Source organism: Eubalaena glacialis, chromosome 1 (assembly GCF_028564815.1).
Source record: "Eubalaena glacialis isolate mEubGla1 chromosome 1, mEubGla1.1.hap2.+ XY, whole genome shotgun sequence".
NCBI lineage: Eukaryota > Metazoa > Chordata > Mammalia > Artiodactyla > Balaenidae > Eubalaena > Eubalaena glacialis.
This window is the reverse complement of record NC_083716.1, coordinates 34,086,545-34,106,926: the sequence shown is the minus strand read 5'-3', so window position 1 is coordinate 34,106,926 and position 20,382 is coordinate 34,086,545. Positions and strand designations below refer to the sequence as shown.

The window sequence follows — 20,382 nt, the reverse complement described above, 5'->3', positions numbered from 1 at the left end:
GTTGCGGAGCACAGGCTCCAGACACGCAGGCTCAGTAGTTGTGGCTCACGGGCCCAGTTGCTCCGCGGCACGTGGGATCTTCCTAGACCAGGGCTCGAACCCGTGTCCCCTGCATTGGCAGGCAGATTGTCAACCACTGCGCCACCAGGGAAGCCCCGCTGATGTCTTAATGATAGGGGTGAAAAACATCGTGTCCAGAGGCAATTCCATAATCCTCAACGGCAGGCAATACTATACTCTTCCAGTATGTAGCTCTCTGCTGCTCTGGCTTATCACAGAGTAAATTTTAGTCAGAGGAGCCAACTCAAAAGCCCCCTCTGACGGGCCAGATGGGAACTCCAATGAGCCAGCCTGCCAGCCGGACCGTGGAGGCTGGAAAATGCCTGTCTTCACCCAAAGGGGGCGCAGCTGCTCAGCTCCAGCCAACTTCGTATGTGAATGCAAGCCCAGTGTGGCTGATCTTTCAGATTTTCCAAGAGAAATCTCGTATTTTTTTAAAAAAATAAATTTATTTATTTATTTTTTATTTGTTTATTCTTTTCTGCATTGGGTCTTCGTTGCTGCGAGTGGGCTTTCTCTAGTTGCCGTGAGCTGGGTCTTCTCTTTGTTGCGGTGCGCAGGCTTCTCATTGCAGTGGCTTCTCTTGCTGCAGAGCACGGGCTCTAGGCGCACGGGCTTCAGTAGTTGTGGCATGCGGCCTCAGTAGTTGTGGCTCGCGGGCTCTCGAGCACAGGCTCAGTAGTTGTGGCGCACGGGCTTAGTTGCTCCGTGGCATGTGGGAACTTAACGGAACAGGGCTCGAACCCGTGTCCCCTGCATTGGCAGGCGGATTCTTAACCACTGTGCCACCAGGGAAGTCCCAAAATCTCGTATTTTTAAGTGTGAAATCTTCCAATTTTTAAATGTTGGAAAAAATTTTTTAAATTTAGCACTGGGCCAGACGTATTTTCAGTATGTAACATTTGTTTAGAGCATCTGAATGGGGCGAAAGGAAGAGTGACTAGCTCAGCCTGAGATGGGCAGGAAGCTAAGGGAGGCTCTCAATTTTGCCTCCTGTGTGAGGACTGAGGTCTCCCCAAGTCCAGTTCAATCCAAGAGGCCCTGAGGGGCACAGTGAACATGGCCCTCCCTGACCAGTCCCTTCCACCTGCCATGTGATATTCTTTTGTGGCTACATTTCCCAAACAGAACTTTTTGGCTGCCAACATTTTCTCACTACCCCCTGGTCCCCAAATCTGACAATTGAGGGAATGTCAGGGCTGGAAGGGAACTATGAGGTCATCTACTTCAGTGTTTTTGGTCCAGGAAATCACCTCAGCCTTGGAGTGTGTTGAAAATGTTGATTCCTTGGCCTTCTCCAGATCTCCTAAATCAGGGTGTCTGGGGGTGGGAAGCGTGGAATATGCATTATTAACGAGTTCTCTAGGGCATTCTGATGTATCACTGAAGACAGAACGACTGAGCTAGTCCAAACTTGACTCCCTGATGAAACAGTCCCAGAGAGAGGCGTGACTTATCCCAGGTCACTTAGCAAGTTTGCAGGAAAATGAGGGAGGACCAGACTCCCAATGGCAGTGGTTGTTACAGCCCCTACCATCTTGGCTTGTGTGACATGATTCCTGCAAAATTACTCTTTCCAAGATCCCCAGTGCTCTGTCGTCTAAGGCAAATCCAGTGTTTGTTGGTCTGGTACTCTTTATTTTTCCTTATTGTCTGTGCTGTGCTCTCTGCTTTGAATCTAATGATATTTTTGGCTTTGGATGGTTGAGTGGGAAACACGAGTAAGATACCGAAGAGTCCAATCTAGTAGTGACACCCAAACAAAGGCGAAAGGCAGGATCAAGCTAGGGTTTTGCCCAGAATCTGGAGAGATAATGGAGAAAGGGGCAGAGAAGGCTGATCCCTGGGGCGCATCTTGTGGTCCACGAGTAGAGAGGAGAACTCAGAATCAGATTAAAGTTATGTCTCGCAAACCAAGCAACCAAAGAAAGAAGGAATGGCATGCACCCATGGGAGAATGAGTTAGCATCTGATAATAACCTTCACCTTCTTGCCTGACAGACTCACTCTATTGATTTAACCCCAGGACCAGCACATCTTCCACTACAATGGTGGAACAAGTATTACAGCTAAGTCTCCTGAAGGAATCTCACCCATTTTAGGGGATGCACCAAGCACTGATCTCCTCACTTGATTCAGCAAATATTTAACCCATCTGCAACGGGCAAGGTGTGGTGCAAGGCACTAGTGGTGGAGAGGAGGGTAGAGCAGAGACCACCTTTAGCAGAGCCAAGGCAAGGTGGACATCAAGGCAGACCAATGACAACACAGTGAGGTTAAGTGCCTCATTAGAGGTCACCCCATGGAGAGGCTTTACGAAGGAGGTGATGACTAAGCTAAGTTTAAGGAAACAAATAATATTCAAGTTTTAACAGTGTTTGTTCCTGGACTTATGTTGCAAGTGAATCATTAAACATTGGTTAAAGAAAAATATGGCCTGTGTTATATCAGTTACTTTCTGATGACAAAGGATGTGGGTGTAGAGGAAGGGCAGAGGTGCAGATCCAGATTGTGGTACAAGTCATATCTTATTAACTTGATGTTGAGATGCATGTCGCCACAAAGACACAGAAAGTAAACTTTTGAATGTTAAAAATCAGATGGGATAATAAAGGTTTTAATGCAGGAGAAAAAAAAAAGAGTTAGAAAAAGGTCAGCTTTGCTGTTTGATTTACAGATTTTGTAGAATGGCACCTATGCCACCTTGCATAGATTAGGAAGACATGTATTTTCACTCGATTTTTATAAGGTGGAAGTAAGAGGTGGTGGTCATGGGATGGAGCTGATACTAGAGGATTAAGAAAAACTTCCACAGTATATTATTTTCAGTACAAATTTAACAATCTCTCACAATTGCACATATGCTACAGTAATAATTCCCTTCTAATGGAAATGATTCTATTTATTGGAGATCAAAAAGGAAGCATCTCAGAATTTAAATTTTGTTTTGTATTGCTTCTTTGGCAATTTCAAGGAAGCATATTACTGTGGAGAGAGCCTTGAAATGGGAACCACTGGATCTGGGATGAAAATCTGTTTCTGACCTTGAGCAAGTCACTTCAACTCCCTAAGCCGCAGCTTCCTCCACTCTAAAATAGGAATGTTCATGCCTGCCCCAGCGATTTTCCCAGGCTGTCATGAAAATCAAAATCCAACTTATTTTAGGGAATCCTGTATATTAAGTGTTTTTAGTGTCCCGCACAATATGGGTGAAAACTTCCCAAGTGTCATGTCATTTTATCCTCACAGTGACGCTAATGGGAGTTTCTATAACTGTTCCATTATATAGATGAGGAAACTATGGTTTAGAGGGTTTAAGTCACTTGTCCAAGGTCACACAGCAAAGAGAGTGACAGAGCTAGTATTTGAAACTGAGTGTGTCTGCCTCTAGCGACAGAGCTGATACCTCCTACATTATGCTGCCACTTGCCTATCACCTTAGAGCCAGAAAATATACGTGAAAGCACACTGCAGACGGGGAAATACTGCCCAGGGTTATTTTTATTTTTCAGCCATGATTATAGTGTGGATGAGGGTGAAGACAAGAGATGACAATGACATCACCTCCCCCAAAGAACAGCTGTTCATTTTACTCATCTATTATAACCACACTCCTCATTCTCTTTGCAGCTAGTATCAGTGCAGGTGCATTCAGATGCAATTAATAGAAAAGGCTGACACCATCAGGGCATTTATGGTTTGTTACAAAAGAAGTTTGGAATCGGGGGGCTTTCCTGGTGGCGCAGTGGTTGGGAATCTGCCTGCCAATGAGGGGGGTCATGGTTCGATCCCTGGTCCGGGAAGATCCCACATGCCACGGAGCAACTAAGCCCGTGTACCACAACTACTGAGCCTGTGCTCTAGACCCGCATGCCTCAACTACTGAAGCCCACGTGCCTAGAGCCGCAACAAGAGAAGCCACCACAATGAGAAGCCCGTGCACCACAACAAAGAGTAGCCGCCCCTGTGCTCACCACAACTAGAGAAAGCCCGTGTGCAGCAACGAAGACCCAACACAGCCAAAAAATAAATAATTAATTAATCAATTTTTTTTAAAGTCTGGAATCAAACAATCCTAGTTTAGATCAGTAATTTCACAATGTTAAGGCTCTGGGCTGTTGTCATCCCTATAATTCTCTTGGTCCCTACTCCTGCTCACATAATGGCTGCTGCAGTTCCCAGCATCACAATCTAATGAGACTTTTTTTTCAAAACCAAGAAGCCGACAGCTAGCCAGGGTAATGAATGAGCACTACCTATATGTCTCTCTCCTTGTATCCAATAAAAGGAAATTTATTGGAAGTGGAAGTATCCATCCAGAAACTCCACAGTATACTTGCCTTGGATTTCATTGACTAGAACTGGATTACAGTGCATTAGAATGAGCCAGGCTAGGCACTGGTACCAAGTAGCCCTGAAATCTCAGTGGCTTAACATAATATTGGTTTCCTTCTTGCTCATCTCACAATTTTGGGGATCTGGAGGCCCTCCTTTTTTTTTTTTTTTGGCCGTGCCACATGTGGGATCTTAATTCCCCAACCAGGGATTGAACCCGGGCCACGGCAGTGAAAGCACCGAGTCCTAACCACTGGACCACCAGGGAACTCCCACTCCTTCATTTTATAGTTACACCACCTGGAACACGAGGCCTCCAAGGTCAAGGCAGCAGGGCAAGAGAGACGAAAGTGGCGGCACCATCTCATAACTGCCCCAGGCCGGAAGTGACGTATTCTGCTCACATTCCTATTGGTCAGATCTTGGTTCCGCTGCTGCACTTCCTGCAAGGTGGCTGGGAAGGACAATCGTCCCAGCAAAACAAACAGTGTGAAGAACGCTTAGAATTGTGTGCCGTTCACGGTGAAACCGCACACCTCACATGCGACCTGAGCCCACAATCTTCTAACCGAAACTGCACAACTCGTCTCAGGACTTACCAAAGCTCAGATTTTTTATGTCTCGGCGCAGAAGGAATTCAGCTGAGGCAAAGTGATCGGTAAGAAGTAGATTTATTAATATCCTCTGTGAAGAGGTTGCGGGAAAATGATGCGCGAGAGGATGGTCATGTCTCAGGTCTCGGGTGAGTTCCTGGGACGGGCGCCGAGTGAGGGTCCTTGGCTTGGCGCAGGAAAGAATTCACGAGTGAGCCATAGCAAAGGGAAAGCAGGATTATTGAGAGAGGTACACATTCCCACAGGCAGAGTGCGGTCTGTCTCAGGAGGGGAGAGTGGCCCTGGGAGGAACACACTCCACAGAGAGAGTGTGGACTGTCTCGGGAGGTGAGAGCATCCAGGGGCATGGGGTGGTTCGTTTTCATGGGCTGGGTAATTTCATAGGCTAACAAGAAGGAGGATTATTCCAACTGTCTTGGAGAAGGGGCGGGAATTTCCAGGAATTGGGCCACTGCCCACTTTTTGGCCTTTTCTGGTTGGCGTCGGACCTGTCGGACCTGTCGGACCTGTCGAGGCACTGTGGGTGTGTCATTTAGTATGCTAATGTATTACAGTGAGCGTATAATGAGGCTCAAGGGCTACTGGAAGTCGAATCTTTCACCATCTTGGGTCTAATCGGTTCTAAACAGTTTATGTCGTGTCCTCATTGGCTGTGTCATTTTTTTAAAGGTTGTGCCCTGCCCCTTTCCCTCCTGTCTCAGTGGCCACCCCTAGATGTCGGAGAAGAAGGGGCTTGGGAATGGCTCCTGGGGGGAGTCTACCACTCCCACCTGCTCCCTCACCAGGCCAGGAAGCCTGGTTAAAGATACGGCAGGGAATGTTCTTCTGTGAGATTCCATGATTTCTTACACCTCCCTCTTCCACAGCCTTTTTCTCTCAGTAGTATAATAATTTTTTCCTTGCCTGTCACTCTCTCCCCCAATCCACGCCACTCCCAACAGACTGTAAGATTCTGAAGGCCAGAGGTTGTCTTCCCTTTCCATCTCTCATGCCTAGCCAGGGTCTGTCACATAGTAGGTGCTCAATAGATGTTTTTAGAGCAAGTGAATGAGGGTCTATTAGAAACAATGATTTCAACCATATGACTGTCTTTAAGAAATACCTGGCTCTTCTCTTCAGAATTTTTAGTATAGAGACATTGAGGAATAAGAAGTATGATTCAATCTTTAAATAAACATGGGTGCAAAAGAGACCATACAGAAAACTTCAAGAATGTGGCCATAAATCAAGTAAATATTTGATCAGTGACATCAACGTATGTAAAACATTTCTTTAAGGAAACTCACTTTTGGAAACCCACTTAGAATATCTTAAGTCTGGCCTTGGAATTTTAACCAGTACTACATCTCCAAGGCTGGAAGTGTTGAGAGTCCCTTGCATGCCCAGAGGAGGTGTCACAGTGATGGTGGCCGAGGCAGGGGGTAAAAAATTTAGGGTAGTTTGATATACACTTTTTAAGAAATTTAATTAAAGGAGCCAAATAAACGAGGCACTTTATCAGCAGGGATTATCACCACCATTATAGTTGAAATGTATTGAGGACTACATGCTAAGGGCTCTATGTGCGTTGTCTAATTTGGTCCTCTCAGCAGTGCCATGAGGCAGGTACTATTATCATGCCCATTTTACTGATTGGTATAGTAAGGCTCAGAGAGTTTAATAATTTACCTAATATCATAGAGGGTGGTGGCAAAAAATTGTCTGGTTCCCAAGACGACAACTTTTAACCATTAAGCTTTATTTTTTTTAATTTAATTTTTTAAAAAATTTATTTATTTTATTTATTTATTTTTTGGCTGTCATTGCTTTCTCTAGTTGCGGTGAGCGGGGGCTACTCTTCCTTGCGGTGCACATGCTCCTCATTGCGGTGGGTTCTCTTGTAGTGGAGCACGGACTCTAGGCACACGGGCTTCAGTAGTTGCAGCACGCGAGCTCAGTAGTTGTGGCTCGTGGGCCCTAGAGCTCAGGCTCAGTAGTTGTGGCACACGGGGTTAGTTGCTCCACAGCATGTGGGATCTTCCCTGACTAGAGATCAAACACGTGTCCCCTGCATTGGCAGGTGGACTCTCAACCACTGCGCCACCAGGGAAGTCCTAACCATTAAGCTTCAGACCTGCTCCCAGATTCAGGGTGCTAGAAGAAAATTTGGTAGGTGTTTGCTCATCCATTACAGTGTAACAGTACAGCCCCAAACCTAGTGCCTTAAAACAAAAACATATTACTACCTATCATGGTTTTGTGGATTGATGGGACCAGTAAGGTTGTTCTCTGTTGGAGTCTCTCCTATAGTTTCAGTCAGATGGTCCAGCTTTGGAAGTCACACAGTGTCACTTCCTTTGCATTCTGCTAGTTAAAAATGGGACACAGGACCAGCATAGATTCAAGGAGAGGGGACTGCATGCAAGGGAATGAATACCAGGAAGCATCCTTCCTTGGGGCCATTTGGGAGACCGATTATCACGGTGGGCAAAGCTAAGTGAGCAAATGCAAAGCGTCCCTGGCGTGTGTGTGGGTGCTAATCTCTTAGAAAGGATTTTCACATCCACCTCTCATGTGCTTTTTCGTAGCCTGGCAGGCAGGCAGACCGGGGCAGGACTAGATCTCTATTTAACAGACATGGACACTGTCACTCAGTGAAATTAAGTGACTTAACCAAAAGTCACACAGCTTCTAAATGTGGGCGTGGAGTGTGGACTTTGGTCTTCTGACTCCTAGCCTTGCACACTTTATAGATTTTTCCTAAACCGCTGATGCTCAGAACTCTTTGGCACTTCGAGGCAGGAAAGAGAAGACAGAGGCTCCACCAGCAGAAAGTAATCAGGAGGAAAGAATCATGGATCTAAATTTAAAAGGAAAAAGGATATCAAAGTTGTTAGAGTTGGCTTTTTTTTTTGGTCTTTTAATTAATTAATTTATTTATTTATTTTTGGCTGCGTTGGGTCTTTGTTGCTGCATGAGGGCTTTCTCTAGTTGTGGCTAGTGGGGGCTACTCTTTGTTGTGGTGCGTGGGCTTCTTAGTGCGATGGCTTCTCTTGTCGCGGAGCACGGGCTCCAGGCACGCAGGCTCAGTAGTTGTGGCTTGCGGGCTCTAGAGTGCAGGCTCAGTAGTTGTGGAACTGGGGCTTAGTTGCTGTGCAGCATGTGGGATCTTCCCAGACCAGGACTCAAACCCGTGTCCCCTGCATTGGCAGGCGGCTTCTTAACCACTGCACCACCAGGAACGTCCCTGTTAGAGTTTTAAAAACACCAACTAAAATAGCTGATGCAGGAATGGGCATGTATCTACCGCTTATGGGAGTATAATTTGGTGCAAAATTTCTGGGTATGCAATAGATGCCAAAAGCTTTAGAGTTTTGCAAAATATTTGACCCAGAAATTCCATATCTAGAAAATTTCCTAAGGACATAGTCATGAATGTGGGGAAATAGTTATTAGGATGTGTCCTGTAGTATTTTTGCTAACAGGGAAAGGTTAGAGACAATCCAAATGTCTAACAAGAGGTGTTTTGTTAAACAATGAAAGACCATTCTGCCATTAAATTGATGTTATAGAAAACTATTTAATGTCATATAAAATGTTCACAACATGATTTATAGGAAAAAGCAGATTTTAAAACCGTATTATATATGCCATCTATATTACAAAAAACCATACATGTATCCATACATACAGAAAAAGAGACAAGAGAGAAATAATACCAAAATGTTAATAATAGTTATTTAAGGATGGGGGGGATTCTAGGTTATTTTTCCTTTATTTTATTTTTTTCTTCCTTATATTTTAAAATAGCTTATAGTATGTATTACTTTTGTAATGAATTTTTAAAAAGGAAAATCAGAAAGGGAATTAGGAAAATATAGAGGATTTTAAGCTAGTTTCAACAAACCAAATGGAAGGTATACATAGGAATAATATAATACCTTATATTTGACTCTTCAAAGTGCTTTATAATTCAAGGTCTAATTTGATTTCTACAACAATTCAATGAAGGAGATTGGACAGGAATTATTATTTCTGTTTTGTAAAAGAGAAAATGAGGGTCTAAGTGATAAGTCTGCAAGGTCAACACAGCTAGTTAGTGATGAAACCAGCACTAGAGCCCAGATCTCCTGGGCCATTCGTGGACCTCAGATAAAGTCACAGCAGATGCTGAAGTCACACCTGGCTTTGAACTGGCACATCCACTTTTCATGTTGTGGACCCCCGACCCCTGTGGCTTTAGCCTACCCAGAATCCCTTCTCAATCTCTCTGGTCTCAGCATTTTGACTTTTCTCTGCAGAACCTGCCCTTTCCCAGACTTGGTCCAGATCCAGGGATGGGCATGTAACCCCATCCCAGCCAATGAGAGCTATCGTTGGGAATTCTGCCAAAAGTGTTAGAAAAGAGTTTTCTGAGTTTGTAGGAAGTGGGCAAGAGCTACTGTGGCCTCTGTGCTCCCACTAGGGGATGAGCTGCCTGAAACAGAGCCAGTTCAGAGAAGAGAGTCAGGAGGCTGGCAGAAGCTCAAACAAGTTGTTTGTGTTCCTGGATCCTGTGTGTCTAAAGCCAGATCCACCTACTGGCCTTTCTGCTTACCTGAGCCAGAACATGGCTTTTCCCCTTTCTTTTCCCCCTTCCCCTTCCCCTCCTCTTCCTCCTCCTTCTTCTTCTTTTTTTTTTTTTTTTTAAATTTGGACTTTAAATTTATTTATTTATTTATTTTATTTTTGGCTGTGTTGGGTCTTCGTTTCTATACGAGGGCTTTCCCCAGTTGCGGCAAGCGGGGGCCACTCTTCATTGCGGTGCGCGGGCCTCTCACTATCGCGGCCTCTCTTGTTGCGGAGCACAGGCTCCAGACGCGCAGGCTCAGTAATTGTGGCTCACGGGCCCAGTTGCTCCGCGGCATGTGGGATCTTCCCAGACCAGGGCTTGTACCCGTGTCCCCTGCATTAGCAGGCAGATTCTCAACCACTGCGCCACCAGGGAAACCCCTCTCCTTCTTCTTTTTTGTTTGTTTGTTTAATTTTTTTTAAAGAGTATGCAGACAATTTTTTAAAATATTTAATTTGTTTATTTTCTTTATTTTTTGGCTGCATCAGATCTTAGTTGCAGCACGTCGGATCTTTCGTTGCGGCATGCGGGCTTCTTTCTAGTTGTGGTGAGTGGGGTCCAGAGCGTGTGGGCTCTGTAGTTTGCGGCATGCAGCCTCTCTTGTTGAGACCCATGAGCTCAGTAGTTGTGGCGCACGGGCTTAGTTGCCCCACGGCATGTGGGATCTTAGTTTCCCGACCAGGGATCAAACCCGCGTCCCCTGCATTGTAAGGCGGATTCTTTACCACTGGACCACCAGGAAAGTCCCAGTTTGTTTAATTTTGAGTGGGGTTCCCAACCAAGATTTCTGACAATATACTCTTGGGTCTCAGTTTTCTTAGCTGTAAGATGGGGACATTAATAGTAAAGGTCTGCTCACCTCCCACACGGGGTTTTCTGAGATTTACGGAGTCAATCACGTCAAGTGCTTGTCCCATAGGAGGGCAGTAAATGCCACCTATTATTCTTAACAAGTTAGGAAAGACTGAATTCAGAAAAATCTCATCCCCCTCAGTCCCCCTCCCCTGCAAAAGAAAGAAAAAGACTGCTCCATGCATAAAAATATAGAGCATAGATTCCTAAGTTATGAGAAAAGAGAAAGCGCTGTCAGCCACTTCAACCTGGAGTTGCTCTTTCTTACTTTACGGTCCGGCAGAGGCTTTGGCAGCAGGTCCCGCCCCCCTCCCTTCTCACACCCTCACACGTTCCCTCACAGCCTCAGGGTCCCCACTCAATGCCAGGTGATGCCGGGCCCTGGAAAAACGTACAGTTGGCAAATTGTTAGAAACAGCAGGAGCTTCGAGAGAGGAGGAGAAAGGGGAGGTGAAGTGGCTGGCAAGACAGAGGTGGCTGATTTTGCAATGCAGCTTGGAGAGAGGGAAAGTAAACTAGGAGAAAGTTAGCCAGGCCTCACAGCCTTGCTCCTGTAGTGGTTATAGAAAAGAAGGACCTGGTGCCTGCCCTCAAACAATGCTCAGTTAAGGCTGCTGTTTTTCCAGGGAGTTGGGACTCTGATGACGCCAGGTCAGAGGGCTCTGAGGTTAAGAAAAATGTTAGCACAGGAGGAGCAAAATTCACATAAAAGTCCGCTCTGCTGCATTAAACAGAAAAGGCATTATGTAACTTGCAGGATCTCTGAGGTGGGGGGTGGGAGGGCAGAGAATTGGTTTTGGAGACTTCCCAGTCTGGGGGCTGGACCTCAGGGCACAGACTTCGTGCTCTGCTCACACTGTTGGTGCTGGCCACCGGGTGCCGGAAACCCCTCACCCCCACATGGATTCTGTGCAGCGCCAGCTCCCTCTTGTCCTCTCCTGGAGGCCAAGTCTGTCATGGGGTGTCTGACTGGCTAAGCCTAGGATACATGCCTTGCTGCAACGGAGCTGAGAAAGCCAGCATCAGCCTGTGACCTTGGGGAGGCAGGACCCACAATGTGGGAAATCTTCCAGTTACGGGATGGGGTTCAAAAGGGCATCCATAAAGTATGTATACATCCCCCAGCAGTATTTTGTATTGTGTGTGTGTGCATGCACGTGTGTGAAATAGGCATGTGATCTATGTCTCAAGGTCTCTTTTCCACTGTGACCTCATCCTTAAAAATCCAAAGACCCATCATTCAAGCCCCCACCGGCAGCAGGAGCCCAGTCTCCTCATTTGACTGAGTTCAGACCACAGCTCCGAGTACCACCTGGTCCTCACTTCTCCTCGCGGCTCTGTTCCTTCAGGTCATTATTGCCTCCCAGCACCCACCCCAGATGTGGACCCAGGGCTCTTTCTTCCCCCAGCCTCTGAAACGAAGAGCTGATACACTCCTCAGAGATACACCAAGCCCCTGGGGATGACGCTTTCTCCTAATGCAACAGAACGCTCGGCTCTGATTTGTCACATCCTCTCCCCTTAGGACTCAGCTCTGGTTTTCCCTCTGCAGAAGCACAGGCCCGTTAAAGCAGCCTGAGATGAATTCAGCTCCCAAAACTAGGTTGCAAAGACAGAAGTCATTTTTTTTTAGGCATTGGTTCTTATCCCAGTTGGAACCCTGTCTGGGGGGAGAGAGTTGAAAAACTGCTCTAATGGGTTTCTCCCTTAGAAAAGCCCAGAAAGCAGATTAAGGGCGATGCCCCGGATCAGTCCCTGCCCCACACTCCAGGTGACCGTGTCTGTTAGGAACCCACAAGTCTGGACAAGGGGAGGTGAAACCCTGGGTGGGGACTGATTCGCTTGTTCCTTGGCTTTCCCACGTATACCCTGCCCCTTCTAGAGATGTTCATGCACTTGCCTCGCCCCCAGCCCGATTCATTTCTGTACGTCACTCAGTGCTTGTCTGTTGAATGAGCAACCAGCTCCTCTCTGCATCCTGCCTGAGTCCTCCAGGAGGGTCAGCTACTAGTCCCACCCCTCTCTATGACATTTCATCCAAGACCCTTTTGTAATATCCACTCGGTGGTCCCATATTTATCTATGTTGTGTGAGTTTCCCTTTAGGACAGGGACTATATATCATTTGCTATCGTGTCCTCAACAACTGGCAGAGTGCCTGTGTGCTTTTTTTTTAAATTAATTAATTAATTAATTTTTATTTTTGGCTGCGTTGGGTATTCATTGCTGCGGGCAGGCTTTTCTCTAGTTGCGGCGAGCGGGGGCTACTGTTCGTTGCGGTGCGTGGGCTTCTCACTGCGGTGGCTTCTCTTGTTGCGGAGCACAGACTCTAGGTGTGTGGGCTTCAGTAGTTGTGGCATGCGGGCTCAGTAGTTGTGGCTCACGGGCTCTAGAGTGCAGGCTTAGTAGTTGTGGCGCACAGGCTTAGTTGCTCCGCGGCATGTGGGATCTTCCCGGACCAGGAATCAAACCCGTGTCCCCTGCATTGGCAGGCGGATTCTTAACCACTGCGCTACCAGGGAAGTCCCCCGTTAGTGTTTTTGAACGGAGAGAAGAAAAGATGGATGAATAGATGGATGGATGGACACCTGAGCTTTGAGGGACAATGGTCACTGTAGCCAGATGCCATGAGGGGGCAGTGTGGAGCAGCTTTTCAAGGCCTCCCCAGACTCTGCCACAAGACCCTGGCTGGCAAGGTTTCTAGAGCTTATTTTGTTGAACATCTTCAGTTGTGAGAGAAGGAGCTGAGGTCCCAGAGGGCGACGGCTATGCGAAGGGGCACACCGCTCCTCAACCGGGTGCTTACTCTCTCCGTTATGTACGCCCATAGACCCAGCTCACTAGGCTCTGAGGGTCCTAATGCGCCAAGACCCTTTCATTACCCCGTGAAGCCCTTCCTGAGAGGCTGCCCATCAGCCTCTGGCAGGTGAACAGAGCACAGAGGGAACAGACCACTGAGTGCACCATGCAGGGCCCCGTGTGTCTTCCCAGCACCTCCGCGGGGTCTCAGCTTTGGTGACTCGGCCCTCATTGGACTCCCCCTCTCCCTGACATGAGTCTTCTCTCCTTTGGGGACCTGTATCACCTGGGCCCACATTTCCCAGCAAAGGAAGAACCCTATGCTCAGAACATGTCCTACATCAATGATCCTTCTCTCAAAATTTCCTTCTCTTTTATGTCATCTCCTCTAGCTCTGCTTGTTAATTTCCTCTCTCTCTCCTTTTTTGGCGGGTGGGGTGTGTGGTTGGAGAGAACACTGATACGGTGATGGCTCACTCCCTCCCCTCCTAGCTGTCCACACATTTCACACTCCCAAGGACCAAGCCTTAGACAGCAGAGAGGTATCTGGACGACACACAAAAGCTCAAAATTTCATTTTCGTTCATTCATTTATTCATTCATCTATTTAGTTACTCCATTATCAGAAATATTTTTAAGCATCCACTATGTGTCAGGTGCTGAAAACAATAACACAGTTGTACAATTATCAAGTCCTTACTCTGTGCTAGGTCCTGTGCTAAAGGCGTGACAGTCATTGTTACATGGGCCTGTGATTATTATCTTATAGATGAGGAAACAGAGGTCTAGAGACATGATGTCACTCGCCCCAGGGAGCATAACCAGTAAGCTACAGAACCAATCACCCAACCTTGGAGGCTGCCGCCCATATGATCAAGCATTTCCTGCCAACATTCATTGCTGGGCTTGTGGCTGCTCGTGCCCAGATTCTCCAGAGTCTGCATCTCTGTAGGAGCAGCAGAAACTCCCAGGCCTGGGTTTCTGGCCACGTAAGTGCATTGTAACTTTGTGTCTCCTGAAGAGGAATTCCAGAATGTTCCATCAAGTTCAATTCTGCACCTGCACATCTCTACTCTGAGTGGGAGCCAGCGTCACCTCAAAGCTGTGGCTCCGAGAAGATCCCATCCAAGGTCACTGGGATGGGAGTCAGGAACTTGGGTCTGCTCCATTGGGCCTAACCAGCCATGTGAGCTGGACCCTCTCCCTTTGCCCTGCTGAGCCCTTCTGCTGCCTCATCTGTAGAATGAGAGACTACACTACCTGCCCTGGATAGCAGTCCTCAGGAGGAGATAAGAGCATGAACATGAAAGGTTTTTTTACATTTGGAGGTCTTGTCTTGTATAAATCCATGCGTCCTTATTATTGTCATGGTCTGGGCTTGTGTGCTTGGACTGAGTTCTCCTGGAGTTCTAGAGCAGACGTTCCTGGCTTTTAGGATCTCACAGGTCAGGATAATTTTACATGGGGTTGTTTCTTTCTTTCTTTTTTTTTAATTTATTTATTTTATTTTATTTATTTTATTTTTGGCTGCGTTGGGTCTTCATTGCTGCACGCGGGCTTTTCTCTGGTTGCGGCGAGTGGGGGCTACTCTTCGTTGTGGTGCGTGGGCTTCTCATTGTGGTGGCTTCTCTTGTTGGGAGCACGGGCTCTAGGCGTATGGGCTTCGGTAGTTGTGGCACATGGGCTCAGTAGTTGTGGCTCGCGGGCTGTAGAGCACAGGCTCAGGAGTCGTGGTGCACAGGCTTAGTTGTTCCACGGCATGTGGGATCTTCCCGGACCAGGGCTGAAACCCGTGTCTCCTGCATTGGCAGGCGGATTCTTAACCACTGTGCCACCAGGGAAGCCCCATAGGGTTGTTTCTTTTTATAAAAATACTCTGTCCTAGAAGAAAAAGAAGTTTAGCATAAAAGTCAGCAGAACATAACCTTACAATTAAAAGTGGATGTATTTAGCCTCGTAAAAAACTATGTAGTCTATATTTTTCTTGTTTCACTTTAGACCAGTGGAAAGTGAAGCAAGGACGGGCTTCTGGGAGCCATTGTTGGAGACTGTGTGTGGTTGGGTGTGTCCCCCACCTGCAGCCAAGCTCTGGGCAGTAAGAGGTGTATCATTGGGCAGCCATGTGCATTGGGGGAACTGAAGGACAGAACAGAAAAATAATGTTTCAGGAAATTTTTAAAATGCATATTATAAAATAGTGGGTGCACCCCGACCCCCAGTTTGTAAAGTACCTGTATGCCTACAGACAGCCTCAGATGCACAGAAGAAATACTCGAAGTCTACACAGCAAAACTTCACGGGGTTATCACTGCATGGAAGAATGATGGTTATGTGTATTTTCTCTGAGTTATTTCTTGCATTTTCCAAATCTTCCTGTTTTATAATCAGAAACATAGAAGGAATAAAGAAGTAAAAAAAAAAAAAAAAAAGCAATGCAAGAGAAATCTTGCAATATTACTGTTTAAGACCTTGGCCAATGGTCTTCTTGGGAAATGCAGAATTTCAGTGAAGCCACATCTTGGATTGCAGAAGGCTCCTTTGGGACTGTGCTGACATCACCCACCCTGTCTTCACATTTCTAGGGCCTGGCCTGCTGCCAGGCGTGTGGTAAGGATGGAGCCATCAGTGTGCATTGTGTGGGCCACTTTCCTTCCTAGACTGGCCAGTGTGACTCCTCACTGAGCGGGGCCCACAGAGAAAAGCTGCCACTTCCGTAGAAATGGACCTTCTCTGAATTGGTTTCCTTTCTGAGTACAAAAATTTGTATTTGCAGCTTCTTTTTGGAAGAGTGGAGCAAGGTGCAGGAATTCCCTGGTGGTCCAGTGGTTAGGACTCTGCGCTTCCACTGCAGGGGGCCCGGGTTTGATCTCTGGTTGGGGAACTAAGATCCTATAAGCCGCGCGGTGCGGCCAAAAAAAAAAAAAAAAAAAAAAATGGAGCAAGGTGATCACCAAATCCCTTTTATGAATTTAAGTTCCTATCTTAGAGGCAGTCTGGTTGCCATTAAAATAAAGACCATCTTTAAAGCAACAAGCCTTGGGGAGGCAGATCTTCCAAGATTAGGCATCTTGGTGACAAGCAACAGGAGTTAATTCTGGCCAATTCAAGCAGGAAAGAAATGCATTGGAAAGGCTCCCTCTTTGTCTGCCTCAGGAAACCAAGTGTCGTCACACTAGGACTCCAACCGTCAGGCCCGGCGCCAGCCCCTCTTTGTACATCTCAGTCGTCACAGTTGCTATAAGGCTGACCCTTGCATCTCCTCAGGTGAGAGTCCCACAACAGTGAGCTTGAGGACAGTCCCCAGGCAAATGGTTGGCTTGATGGAACACACTCTTATCCAGTCAGCACCCCCTAGGTGATAGGTATGAGGGGGGATCTGAGGGCTGGAGCAGAGACCACCAACAAGTGGCAGGACGAGCCAGTGAGAAAGGCCCTGGCGGCACAAGCCTGCAAACTCTGCCAGGGACACCCACCTGAGGGGTGCACGTGGAGGCCGAAACCCAGCTAGGCCCTGCTCCCCAAGCTCAGAGCCTTGGCTGCATCCACCTTGCCTTTTCCTAAGTGTCTGGTCACTTTTCTAATTTTTATAAAGCATGGCATGTGTTAGGTATGGCTGGGCCACCAGATCTCATTGACAGATACCTGCCCTGGGCCCCTAGAATGTGAATACTTCACGACCAGGTGCTGATCACTTGTCCCACTGGACTTAGCTTTTTCGTTTGCCACTTTCTACTTGGCTTTCTCTCTTTTGACCAATAGGTGTGATACGGACAGCAGGGGGGATTACAGGCCTGAGGCACGCAAAAGCCCTTGCCCTTTCCCAAGAGCAGCATGGCTCTCATGCCTTCCACTTTGCATGTGCCCGAAGGCCACTCAGTGCCCTTGGGCCTCCTTGGAGAAGAAGCATGAGGTGGCCCTCCCTGCACCCTACTGGCCTAGCTGAGGTGGTTACTCAGCTGTGAACACTCAGGGCAACTTGGCCTGGGGTCTTGTGGGAGCCCGCTTTGATAAGATGGGAGGAGCGGAGGCAGGAGGGAGACTTTAAATCTTTATGCAGGGATAAGCGCCCTTTGCATTCTGCTCCAGAATAGATCCTAATTTTGCAAGGAGATATTCTGATCTCTGCAAAGACTTATGTCTCAAACCCGATAGATATAGATATATAGGTAAATAGATGATCCATAGACTACCCACAGAGAAGTTTGGAGAGGAAACTGCAGGCTGGAAAGCATTTTCATACAAACTTTATGAAAGTTTTTCCAGAGGGAAATTAAGAAAACCACACACAGAAAAAGTCCCCTCCTCCTGTTTGGTTAAAAATATAAAATAAACAACCACAGAAATCATCCTTCAATTCAGCCATCCCTTTAGCTCAGAAACTAGACTGTCCATATTTATATTTGGTGGATCCTCGTCTCCATTTTTACCATTTTATCTTAGAGTGGAAGAGGCAAAGGAGCGTGATACTAACAGTAATTAATGACCATAAGCAGTGAATACAACTCTCACAAGGGCTCAGTCTGTGGTTTCCTATCGTCTTGTCTCCAAGGAACATGTGATGTCAGTCCACCCTGGTGACTCTGTACCTGGCCCCGTGGACCAAGGGGATTTCGCAGCCTTGGCCACCTGGGGCCACAGCACAAAGCTGAGCTTCACCAGTGGGTTGGTTAAAGGGTTTACAGAGTTTGCAGTGAAACTCCTACCAGGAAAATAATTACATTTCTGGCTTTTGCCACAAGGTGGGACTTCACAACAGAAATCAATAGTAAGCAGTAAAGTCTGCTGAGGCCTCAAGAGGACAGGGTTTCTCAGTCTCAGCGCCATCCGTATGTGGGGCTGGACAATTCTTTGTTGTGGGTCTGTCCTGTGCATTGCAGGATGTTCAGCCACAGCCCTAGCCTCTCCCCTACCCACTGGACGCCAGTAGCAACCCCCTAGTATGACAACCAAAAATGTCTCCAGACATTACCAAATGTCTCTGTGGTGGAGGGTGTGTGTGTCTAAAATCTCCCCCCAGTTAAGAAACACTGCTCTAGTGGCTAATAGCAGGGGCCCTGGAATCAGACTGCTCAGATTCAAATCCTAGTGCCTGCAACCTGTAGGAGCACTGAATGAGTTAAAAAAACATAAAGGTAGGCTACCACATAATTTATCTTCCAAACCAGAGCAATTTGAGAGTGAAAGAGGGTTCTAATAATAATCTCATAACCTGAGACTGTCTCAGCAAACAGGGATGTGTGGTCAGCCATTAAGTCCACACACAGTGTTGAGCACAGAGCCTGACCCAGTGTCCCCTGGATGACAACTGGGCTAAGTGTGTTACAGGTAGGGACTTCATTTAATCCCCCTAAACCCTATGAGATGGTACTATTATTATACCCTTTTGATACATGGAAAGATTGAAACACTTAAAGCTAAAATAACTTGCCCAAGGTCACACAGTGAGTAGCACCGTCAGGCTTCGGGTCCTGGCAGGCGAGTGTCCATGCCTGTGTTCCTAACCACTGTCCATGTGTGCTTGGGGGTCCCAGGAAACACAGTGCTACTCAACGTTCACCGAACCCCACATGGACTGCTAGCTCTGGGTTTTTCACAGTTTCAACATTAAACCCATTGAGAAATCTGGGTTTTCAGGGGTTACTGTGATGGAAAGCAAATACATGAAGATCAGTGTGGAGCAGGAGATGAGAGTGGCGGTGTCCCATCCAATTCCCAGCTTTGTAGAGCTCAACAGGGACACCCATCCCATTAGGAAGGCATTATTTAAGAAAGAAGTGAAAATTTTATTTTTAAAATTCATTCATTTATTGTTTACCCAGATGGCTACTAAGTTGTTAGGACATAAAGTCTTAAGTTATTTGGACCCAGCTGCTTAATAAATGGAACTGTTGGGTATTTCTTTTGGCCTACAGGTGCCATGAAGGTGATGTGAAAGGAGAAAGTTTGGGAACATCTGTACTCACCATTTTGCCATTGGGAGAACTCTGGACGGTAACGATGGAGAAGGGTTTCTAGCACAGAGACCCCACTCTGGTCGTCCACTCTGGGGAAACCTCTTCCTGTCTCCATGGCACTCGCACGCATGCGTGCGCGTGCACACACACACACACACACACACACGTGCACACACACACACACACACAGCTCTCCTTTCCCTCCCACAGAAACTAATATACCCTGGCTCCATCAGACCATTACCAAATCCCACTTGAGTTACATTTATTTCGATCTCTTGCCCTTTATCAACTGTGTCAGGAAGCAAACTGCTTCTCTTTTACTACCTGTATTTAGTCAAGGTTCAAGTTGAACATCTCCCACTGACATGCAATCTGCCCTTCAGGTCAGAGGTCACATTGCCAACTCAGACCCCAAATGCCACAGTGATAAGCAAACACAAATGCACCCCACCCCCGTGCCAGAGAGCACCTCAGCCTGGTACACCAAATTTTTAATAAATACACAGAGATGATTACAAGACAGATGGCCTGGTAGTATGGCAAAGGGGAAGACGGTGAGGGTGTGCGTGGTGGGACGTTGTCTGGCCAGGGAAGTGGGCACTGGGTCTAAGGCCACAAGCACACTTTCATTCTCTGTCTAATTTACCATAACAGAAAACTAGACAGCAGGGGTGTGGCGGAAACATCTGGGTCAGGGCCTTTTATTACTAACCAGGGGCCACCCTGGACAAGTCACTTCTTGCTGTGCCTCAGTTTCGTCATCTGTAAGGGGACTGGATTGTCCAGTGCTTTTTAAATTGGGGTGCCAGAGGCACGTTCACCACCTGTGTGTGCACTTGGAGTGTCTGTCTTTCCGGGGTGCTAAGTTTATTCAAGATTTTGGGGGGCCCACTCTTTTTACATTAAAGCATTTTATATCTTTGTTCAGAACACAGAATTTACATGGATTTTAATTATGGTAATTAATAATTGATGAAGTTTCGTGAGCAATTACTGTGTGCCAAGTGTGAATCCCTTTATATGATCCTCACAATTACCCAATGAGATATTATCTCCATTTATAGATTTTAAACAACGAGGGCACAGAGAGATGAACTAATCTACCCAGTCACATGTTACTAAGCAATGATAAACAACCGGTCCCCTTGCCCCCAAAAAGATCTGGGCCCATTGCA

General features: G+C 46.8%; 1 protein-coding gene across 1 annotated transcript in view; it reads right to left on the bottom strand.

Moving 5' to 3' along the window:
- The window catches only part of MYOF (myoferlin), a 586,741-nt gene that overhangs the window by 192,700 nt on the left and 373,659 nt on the right, over nt 1–20,382 (bottom strand). The gene's annotated exons all lie outside the window — the stretch shown is intronic.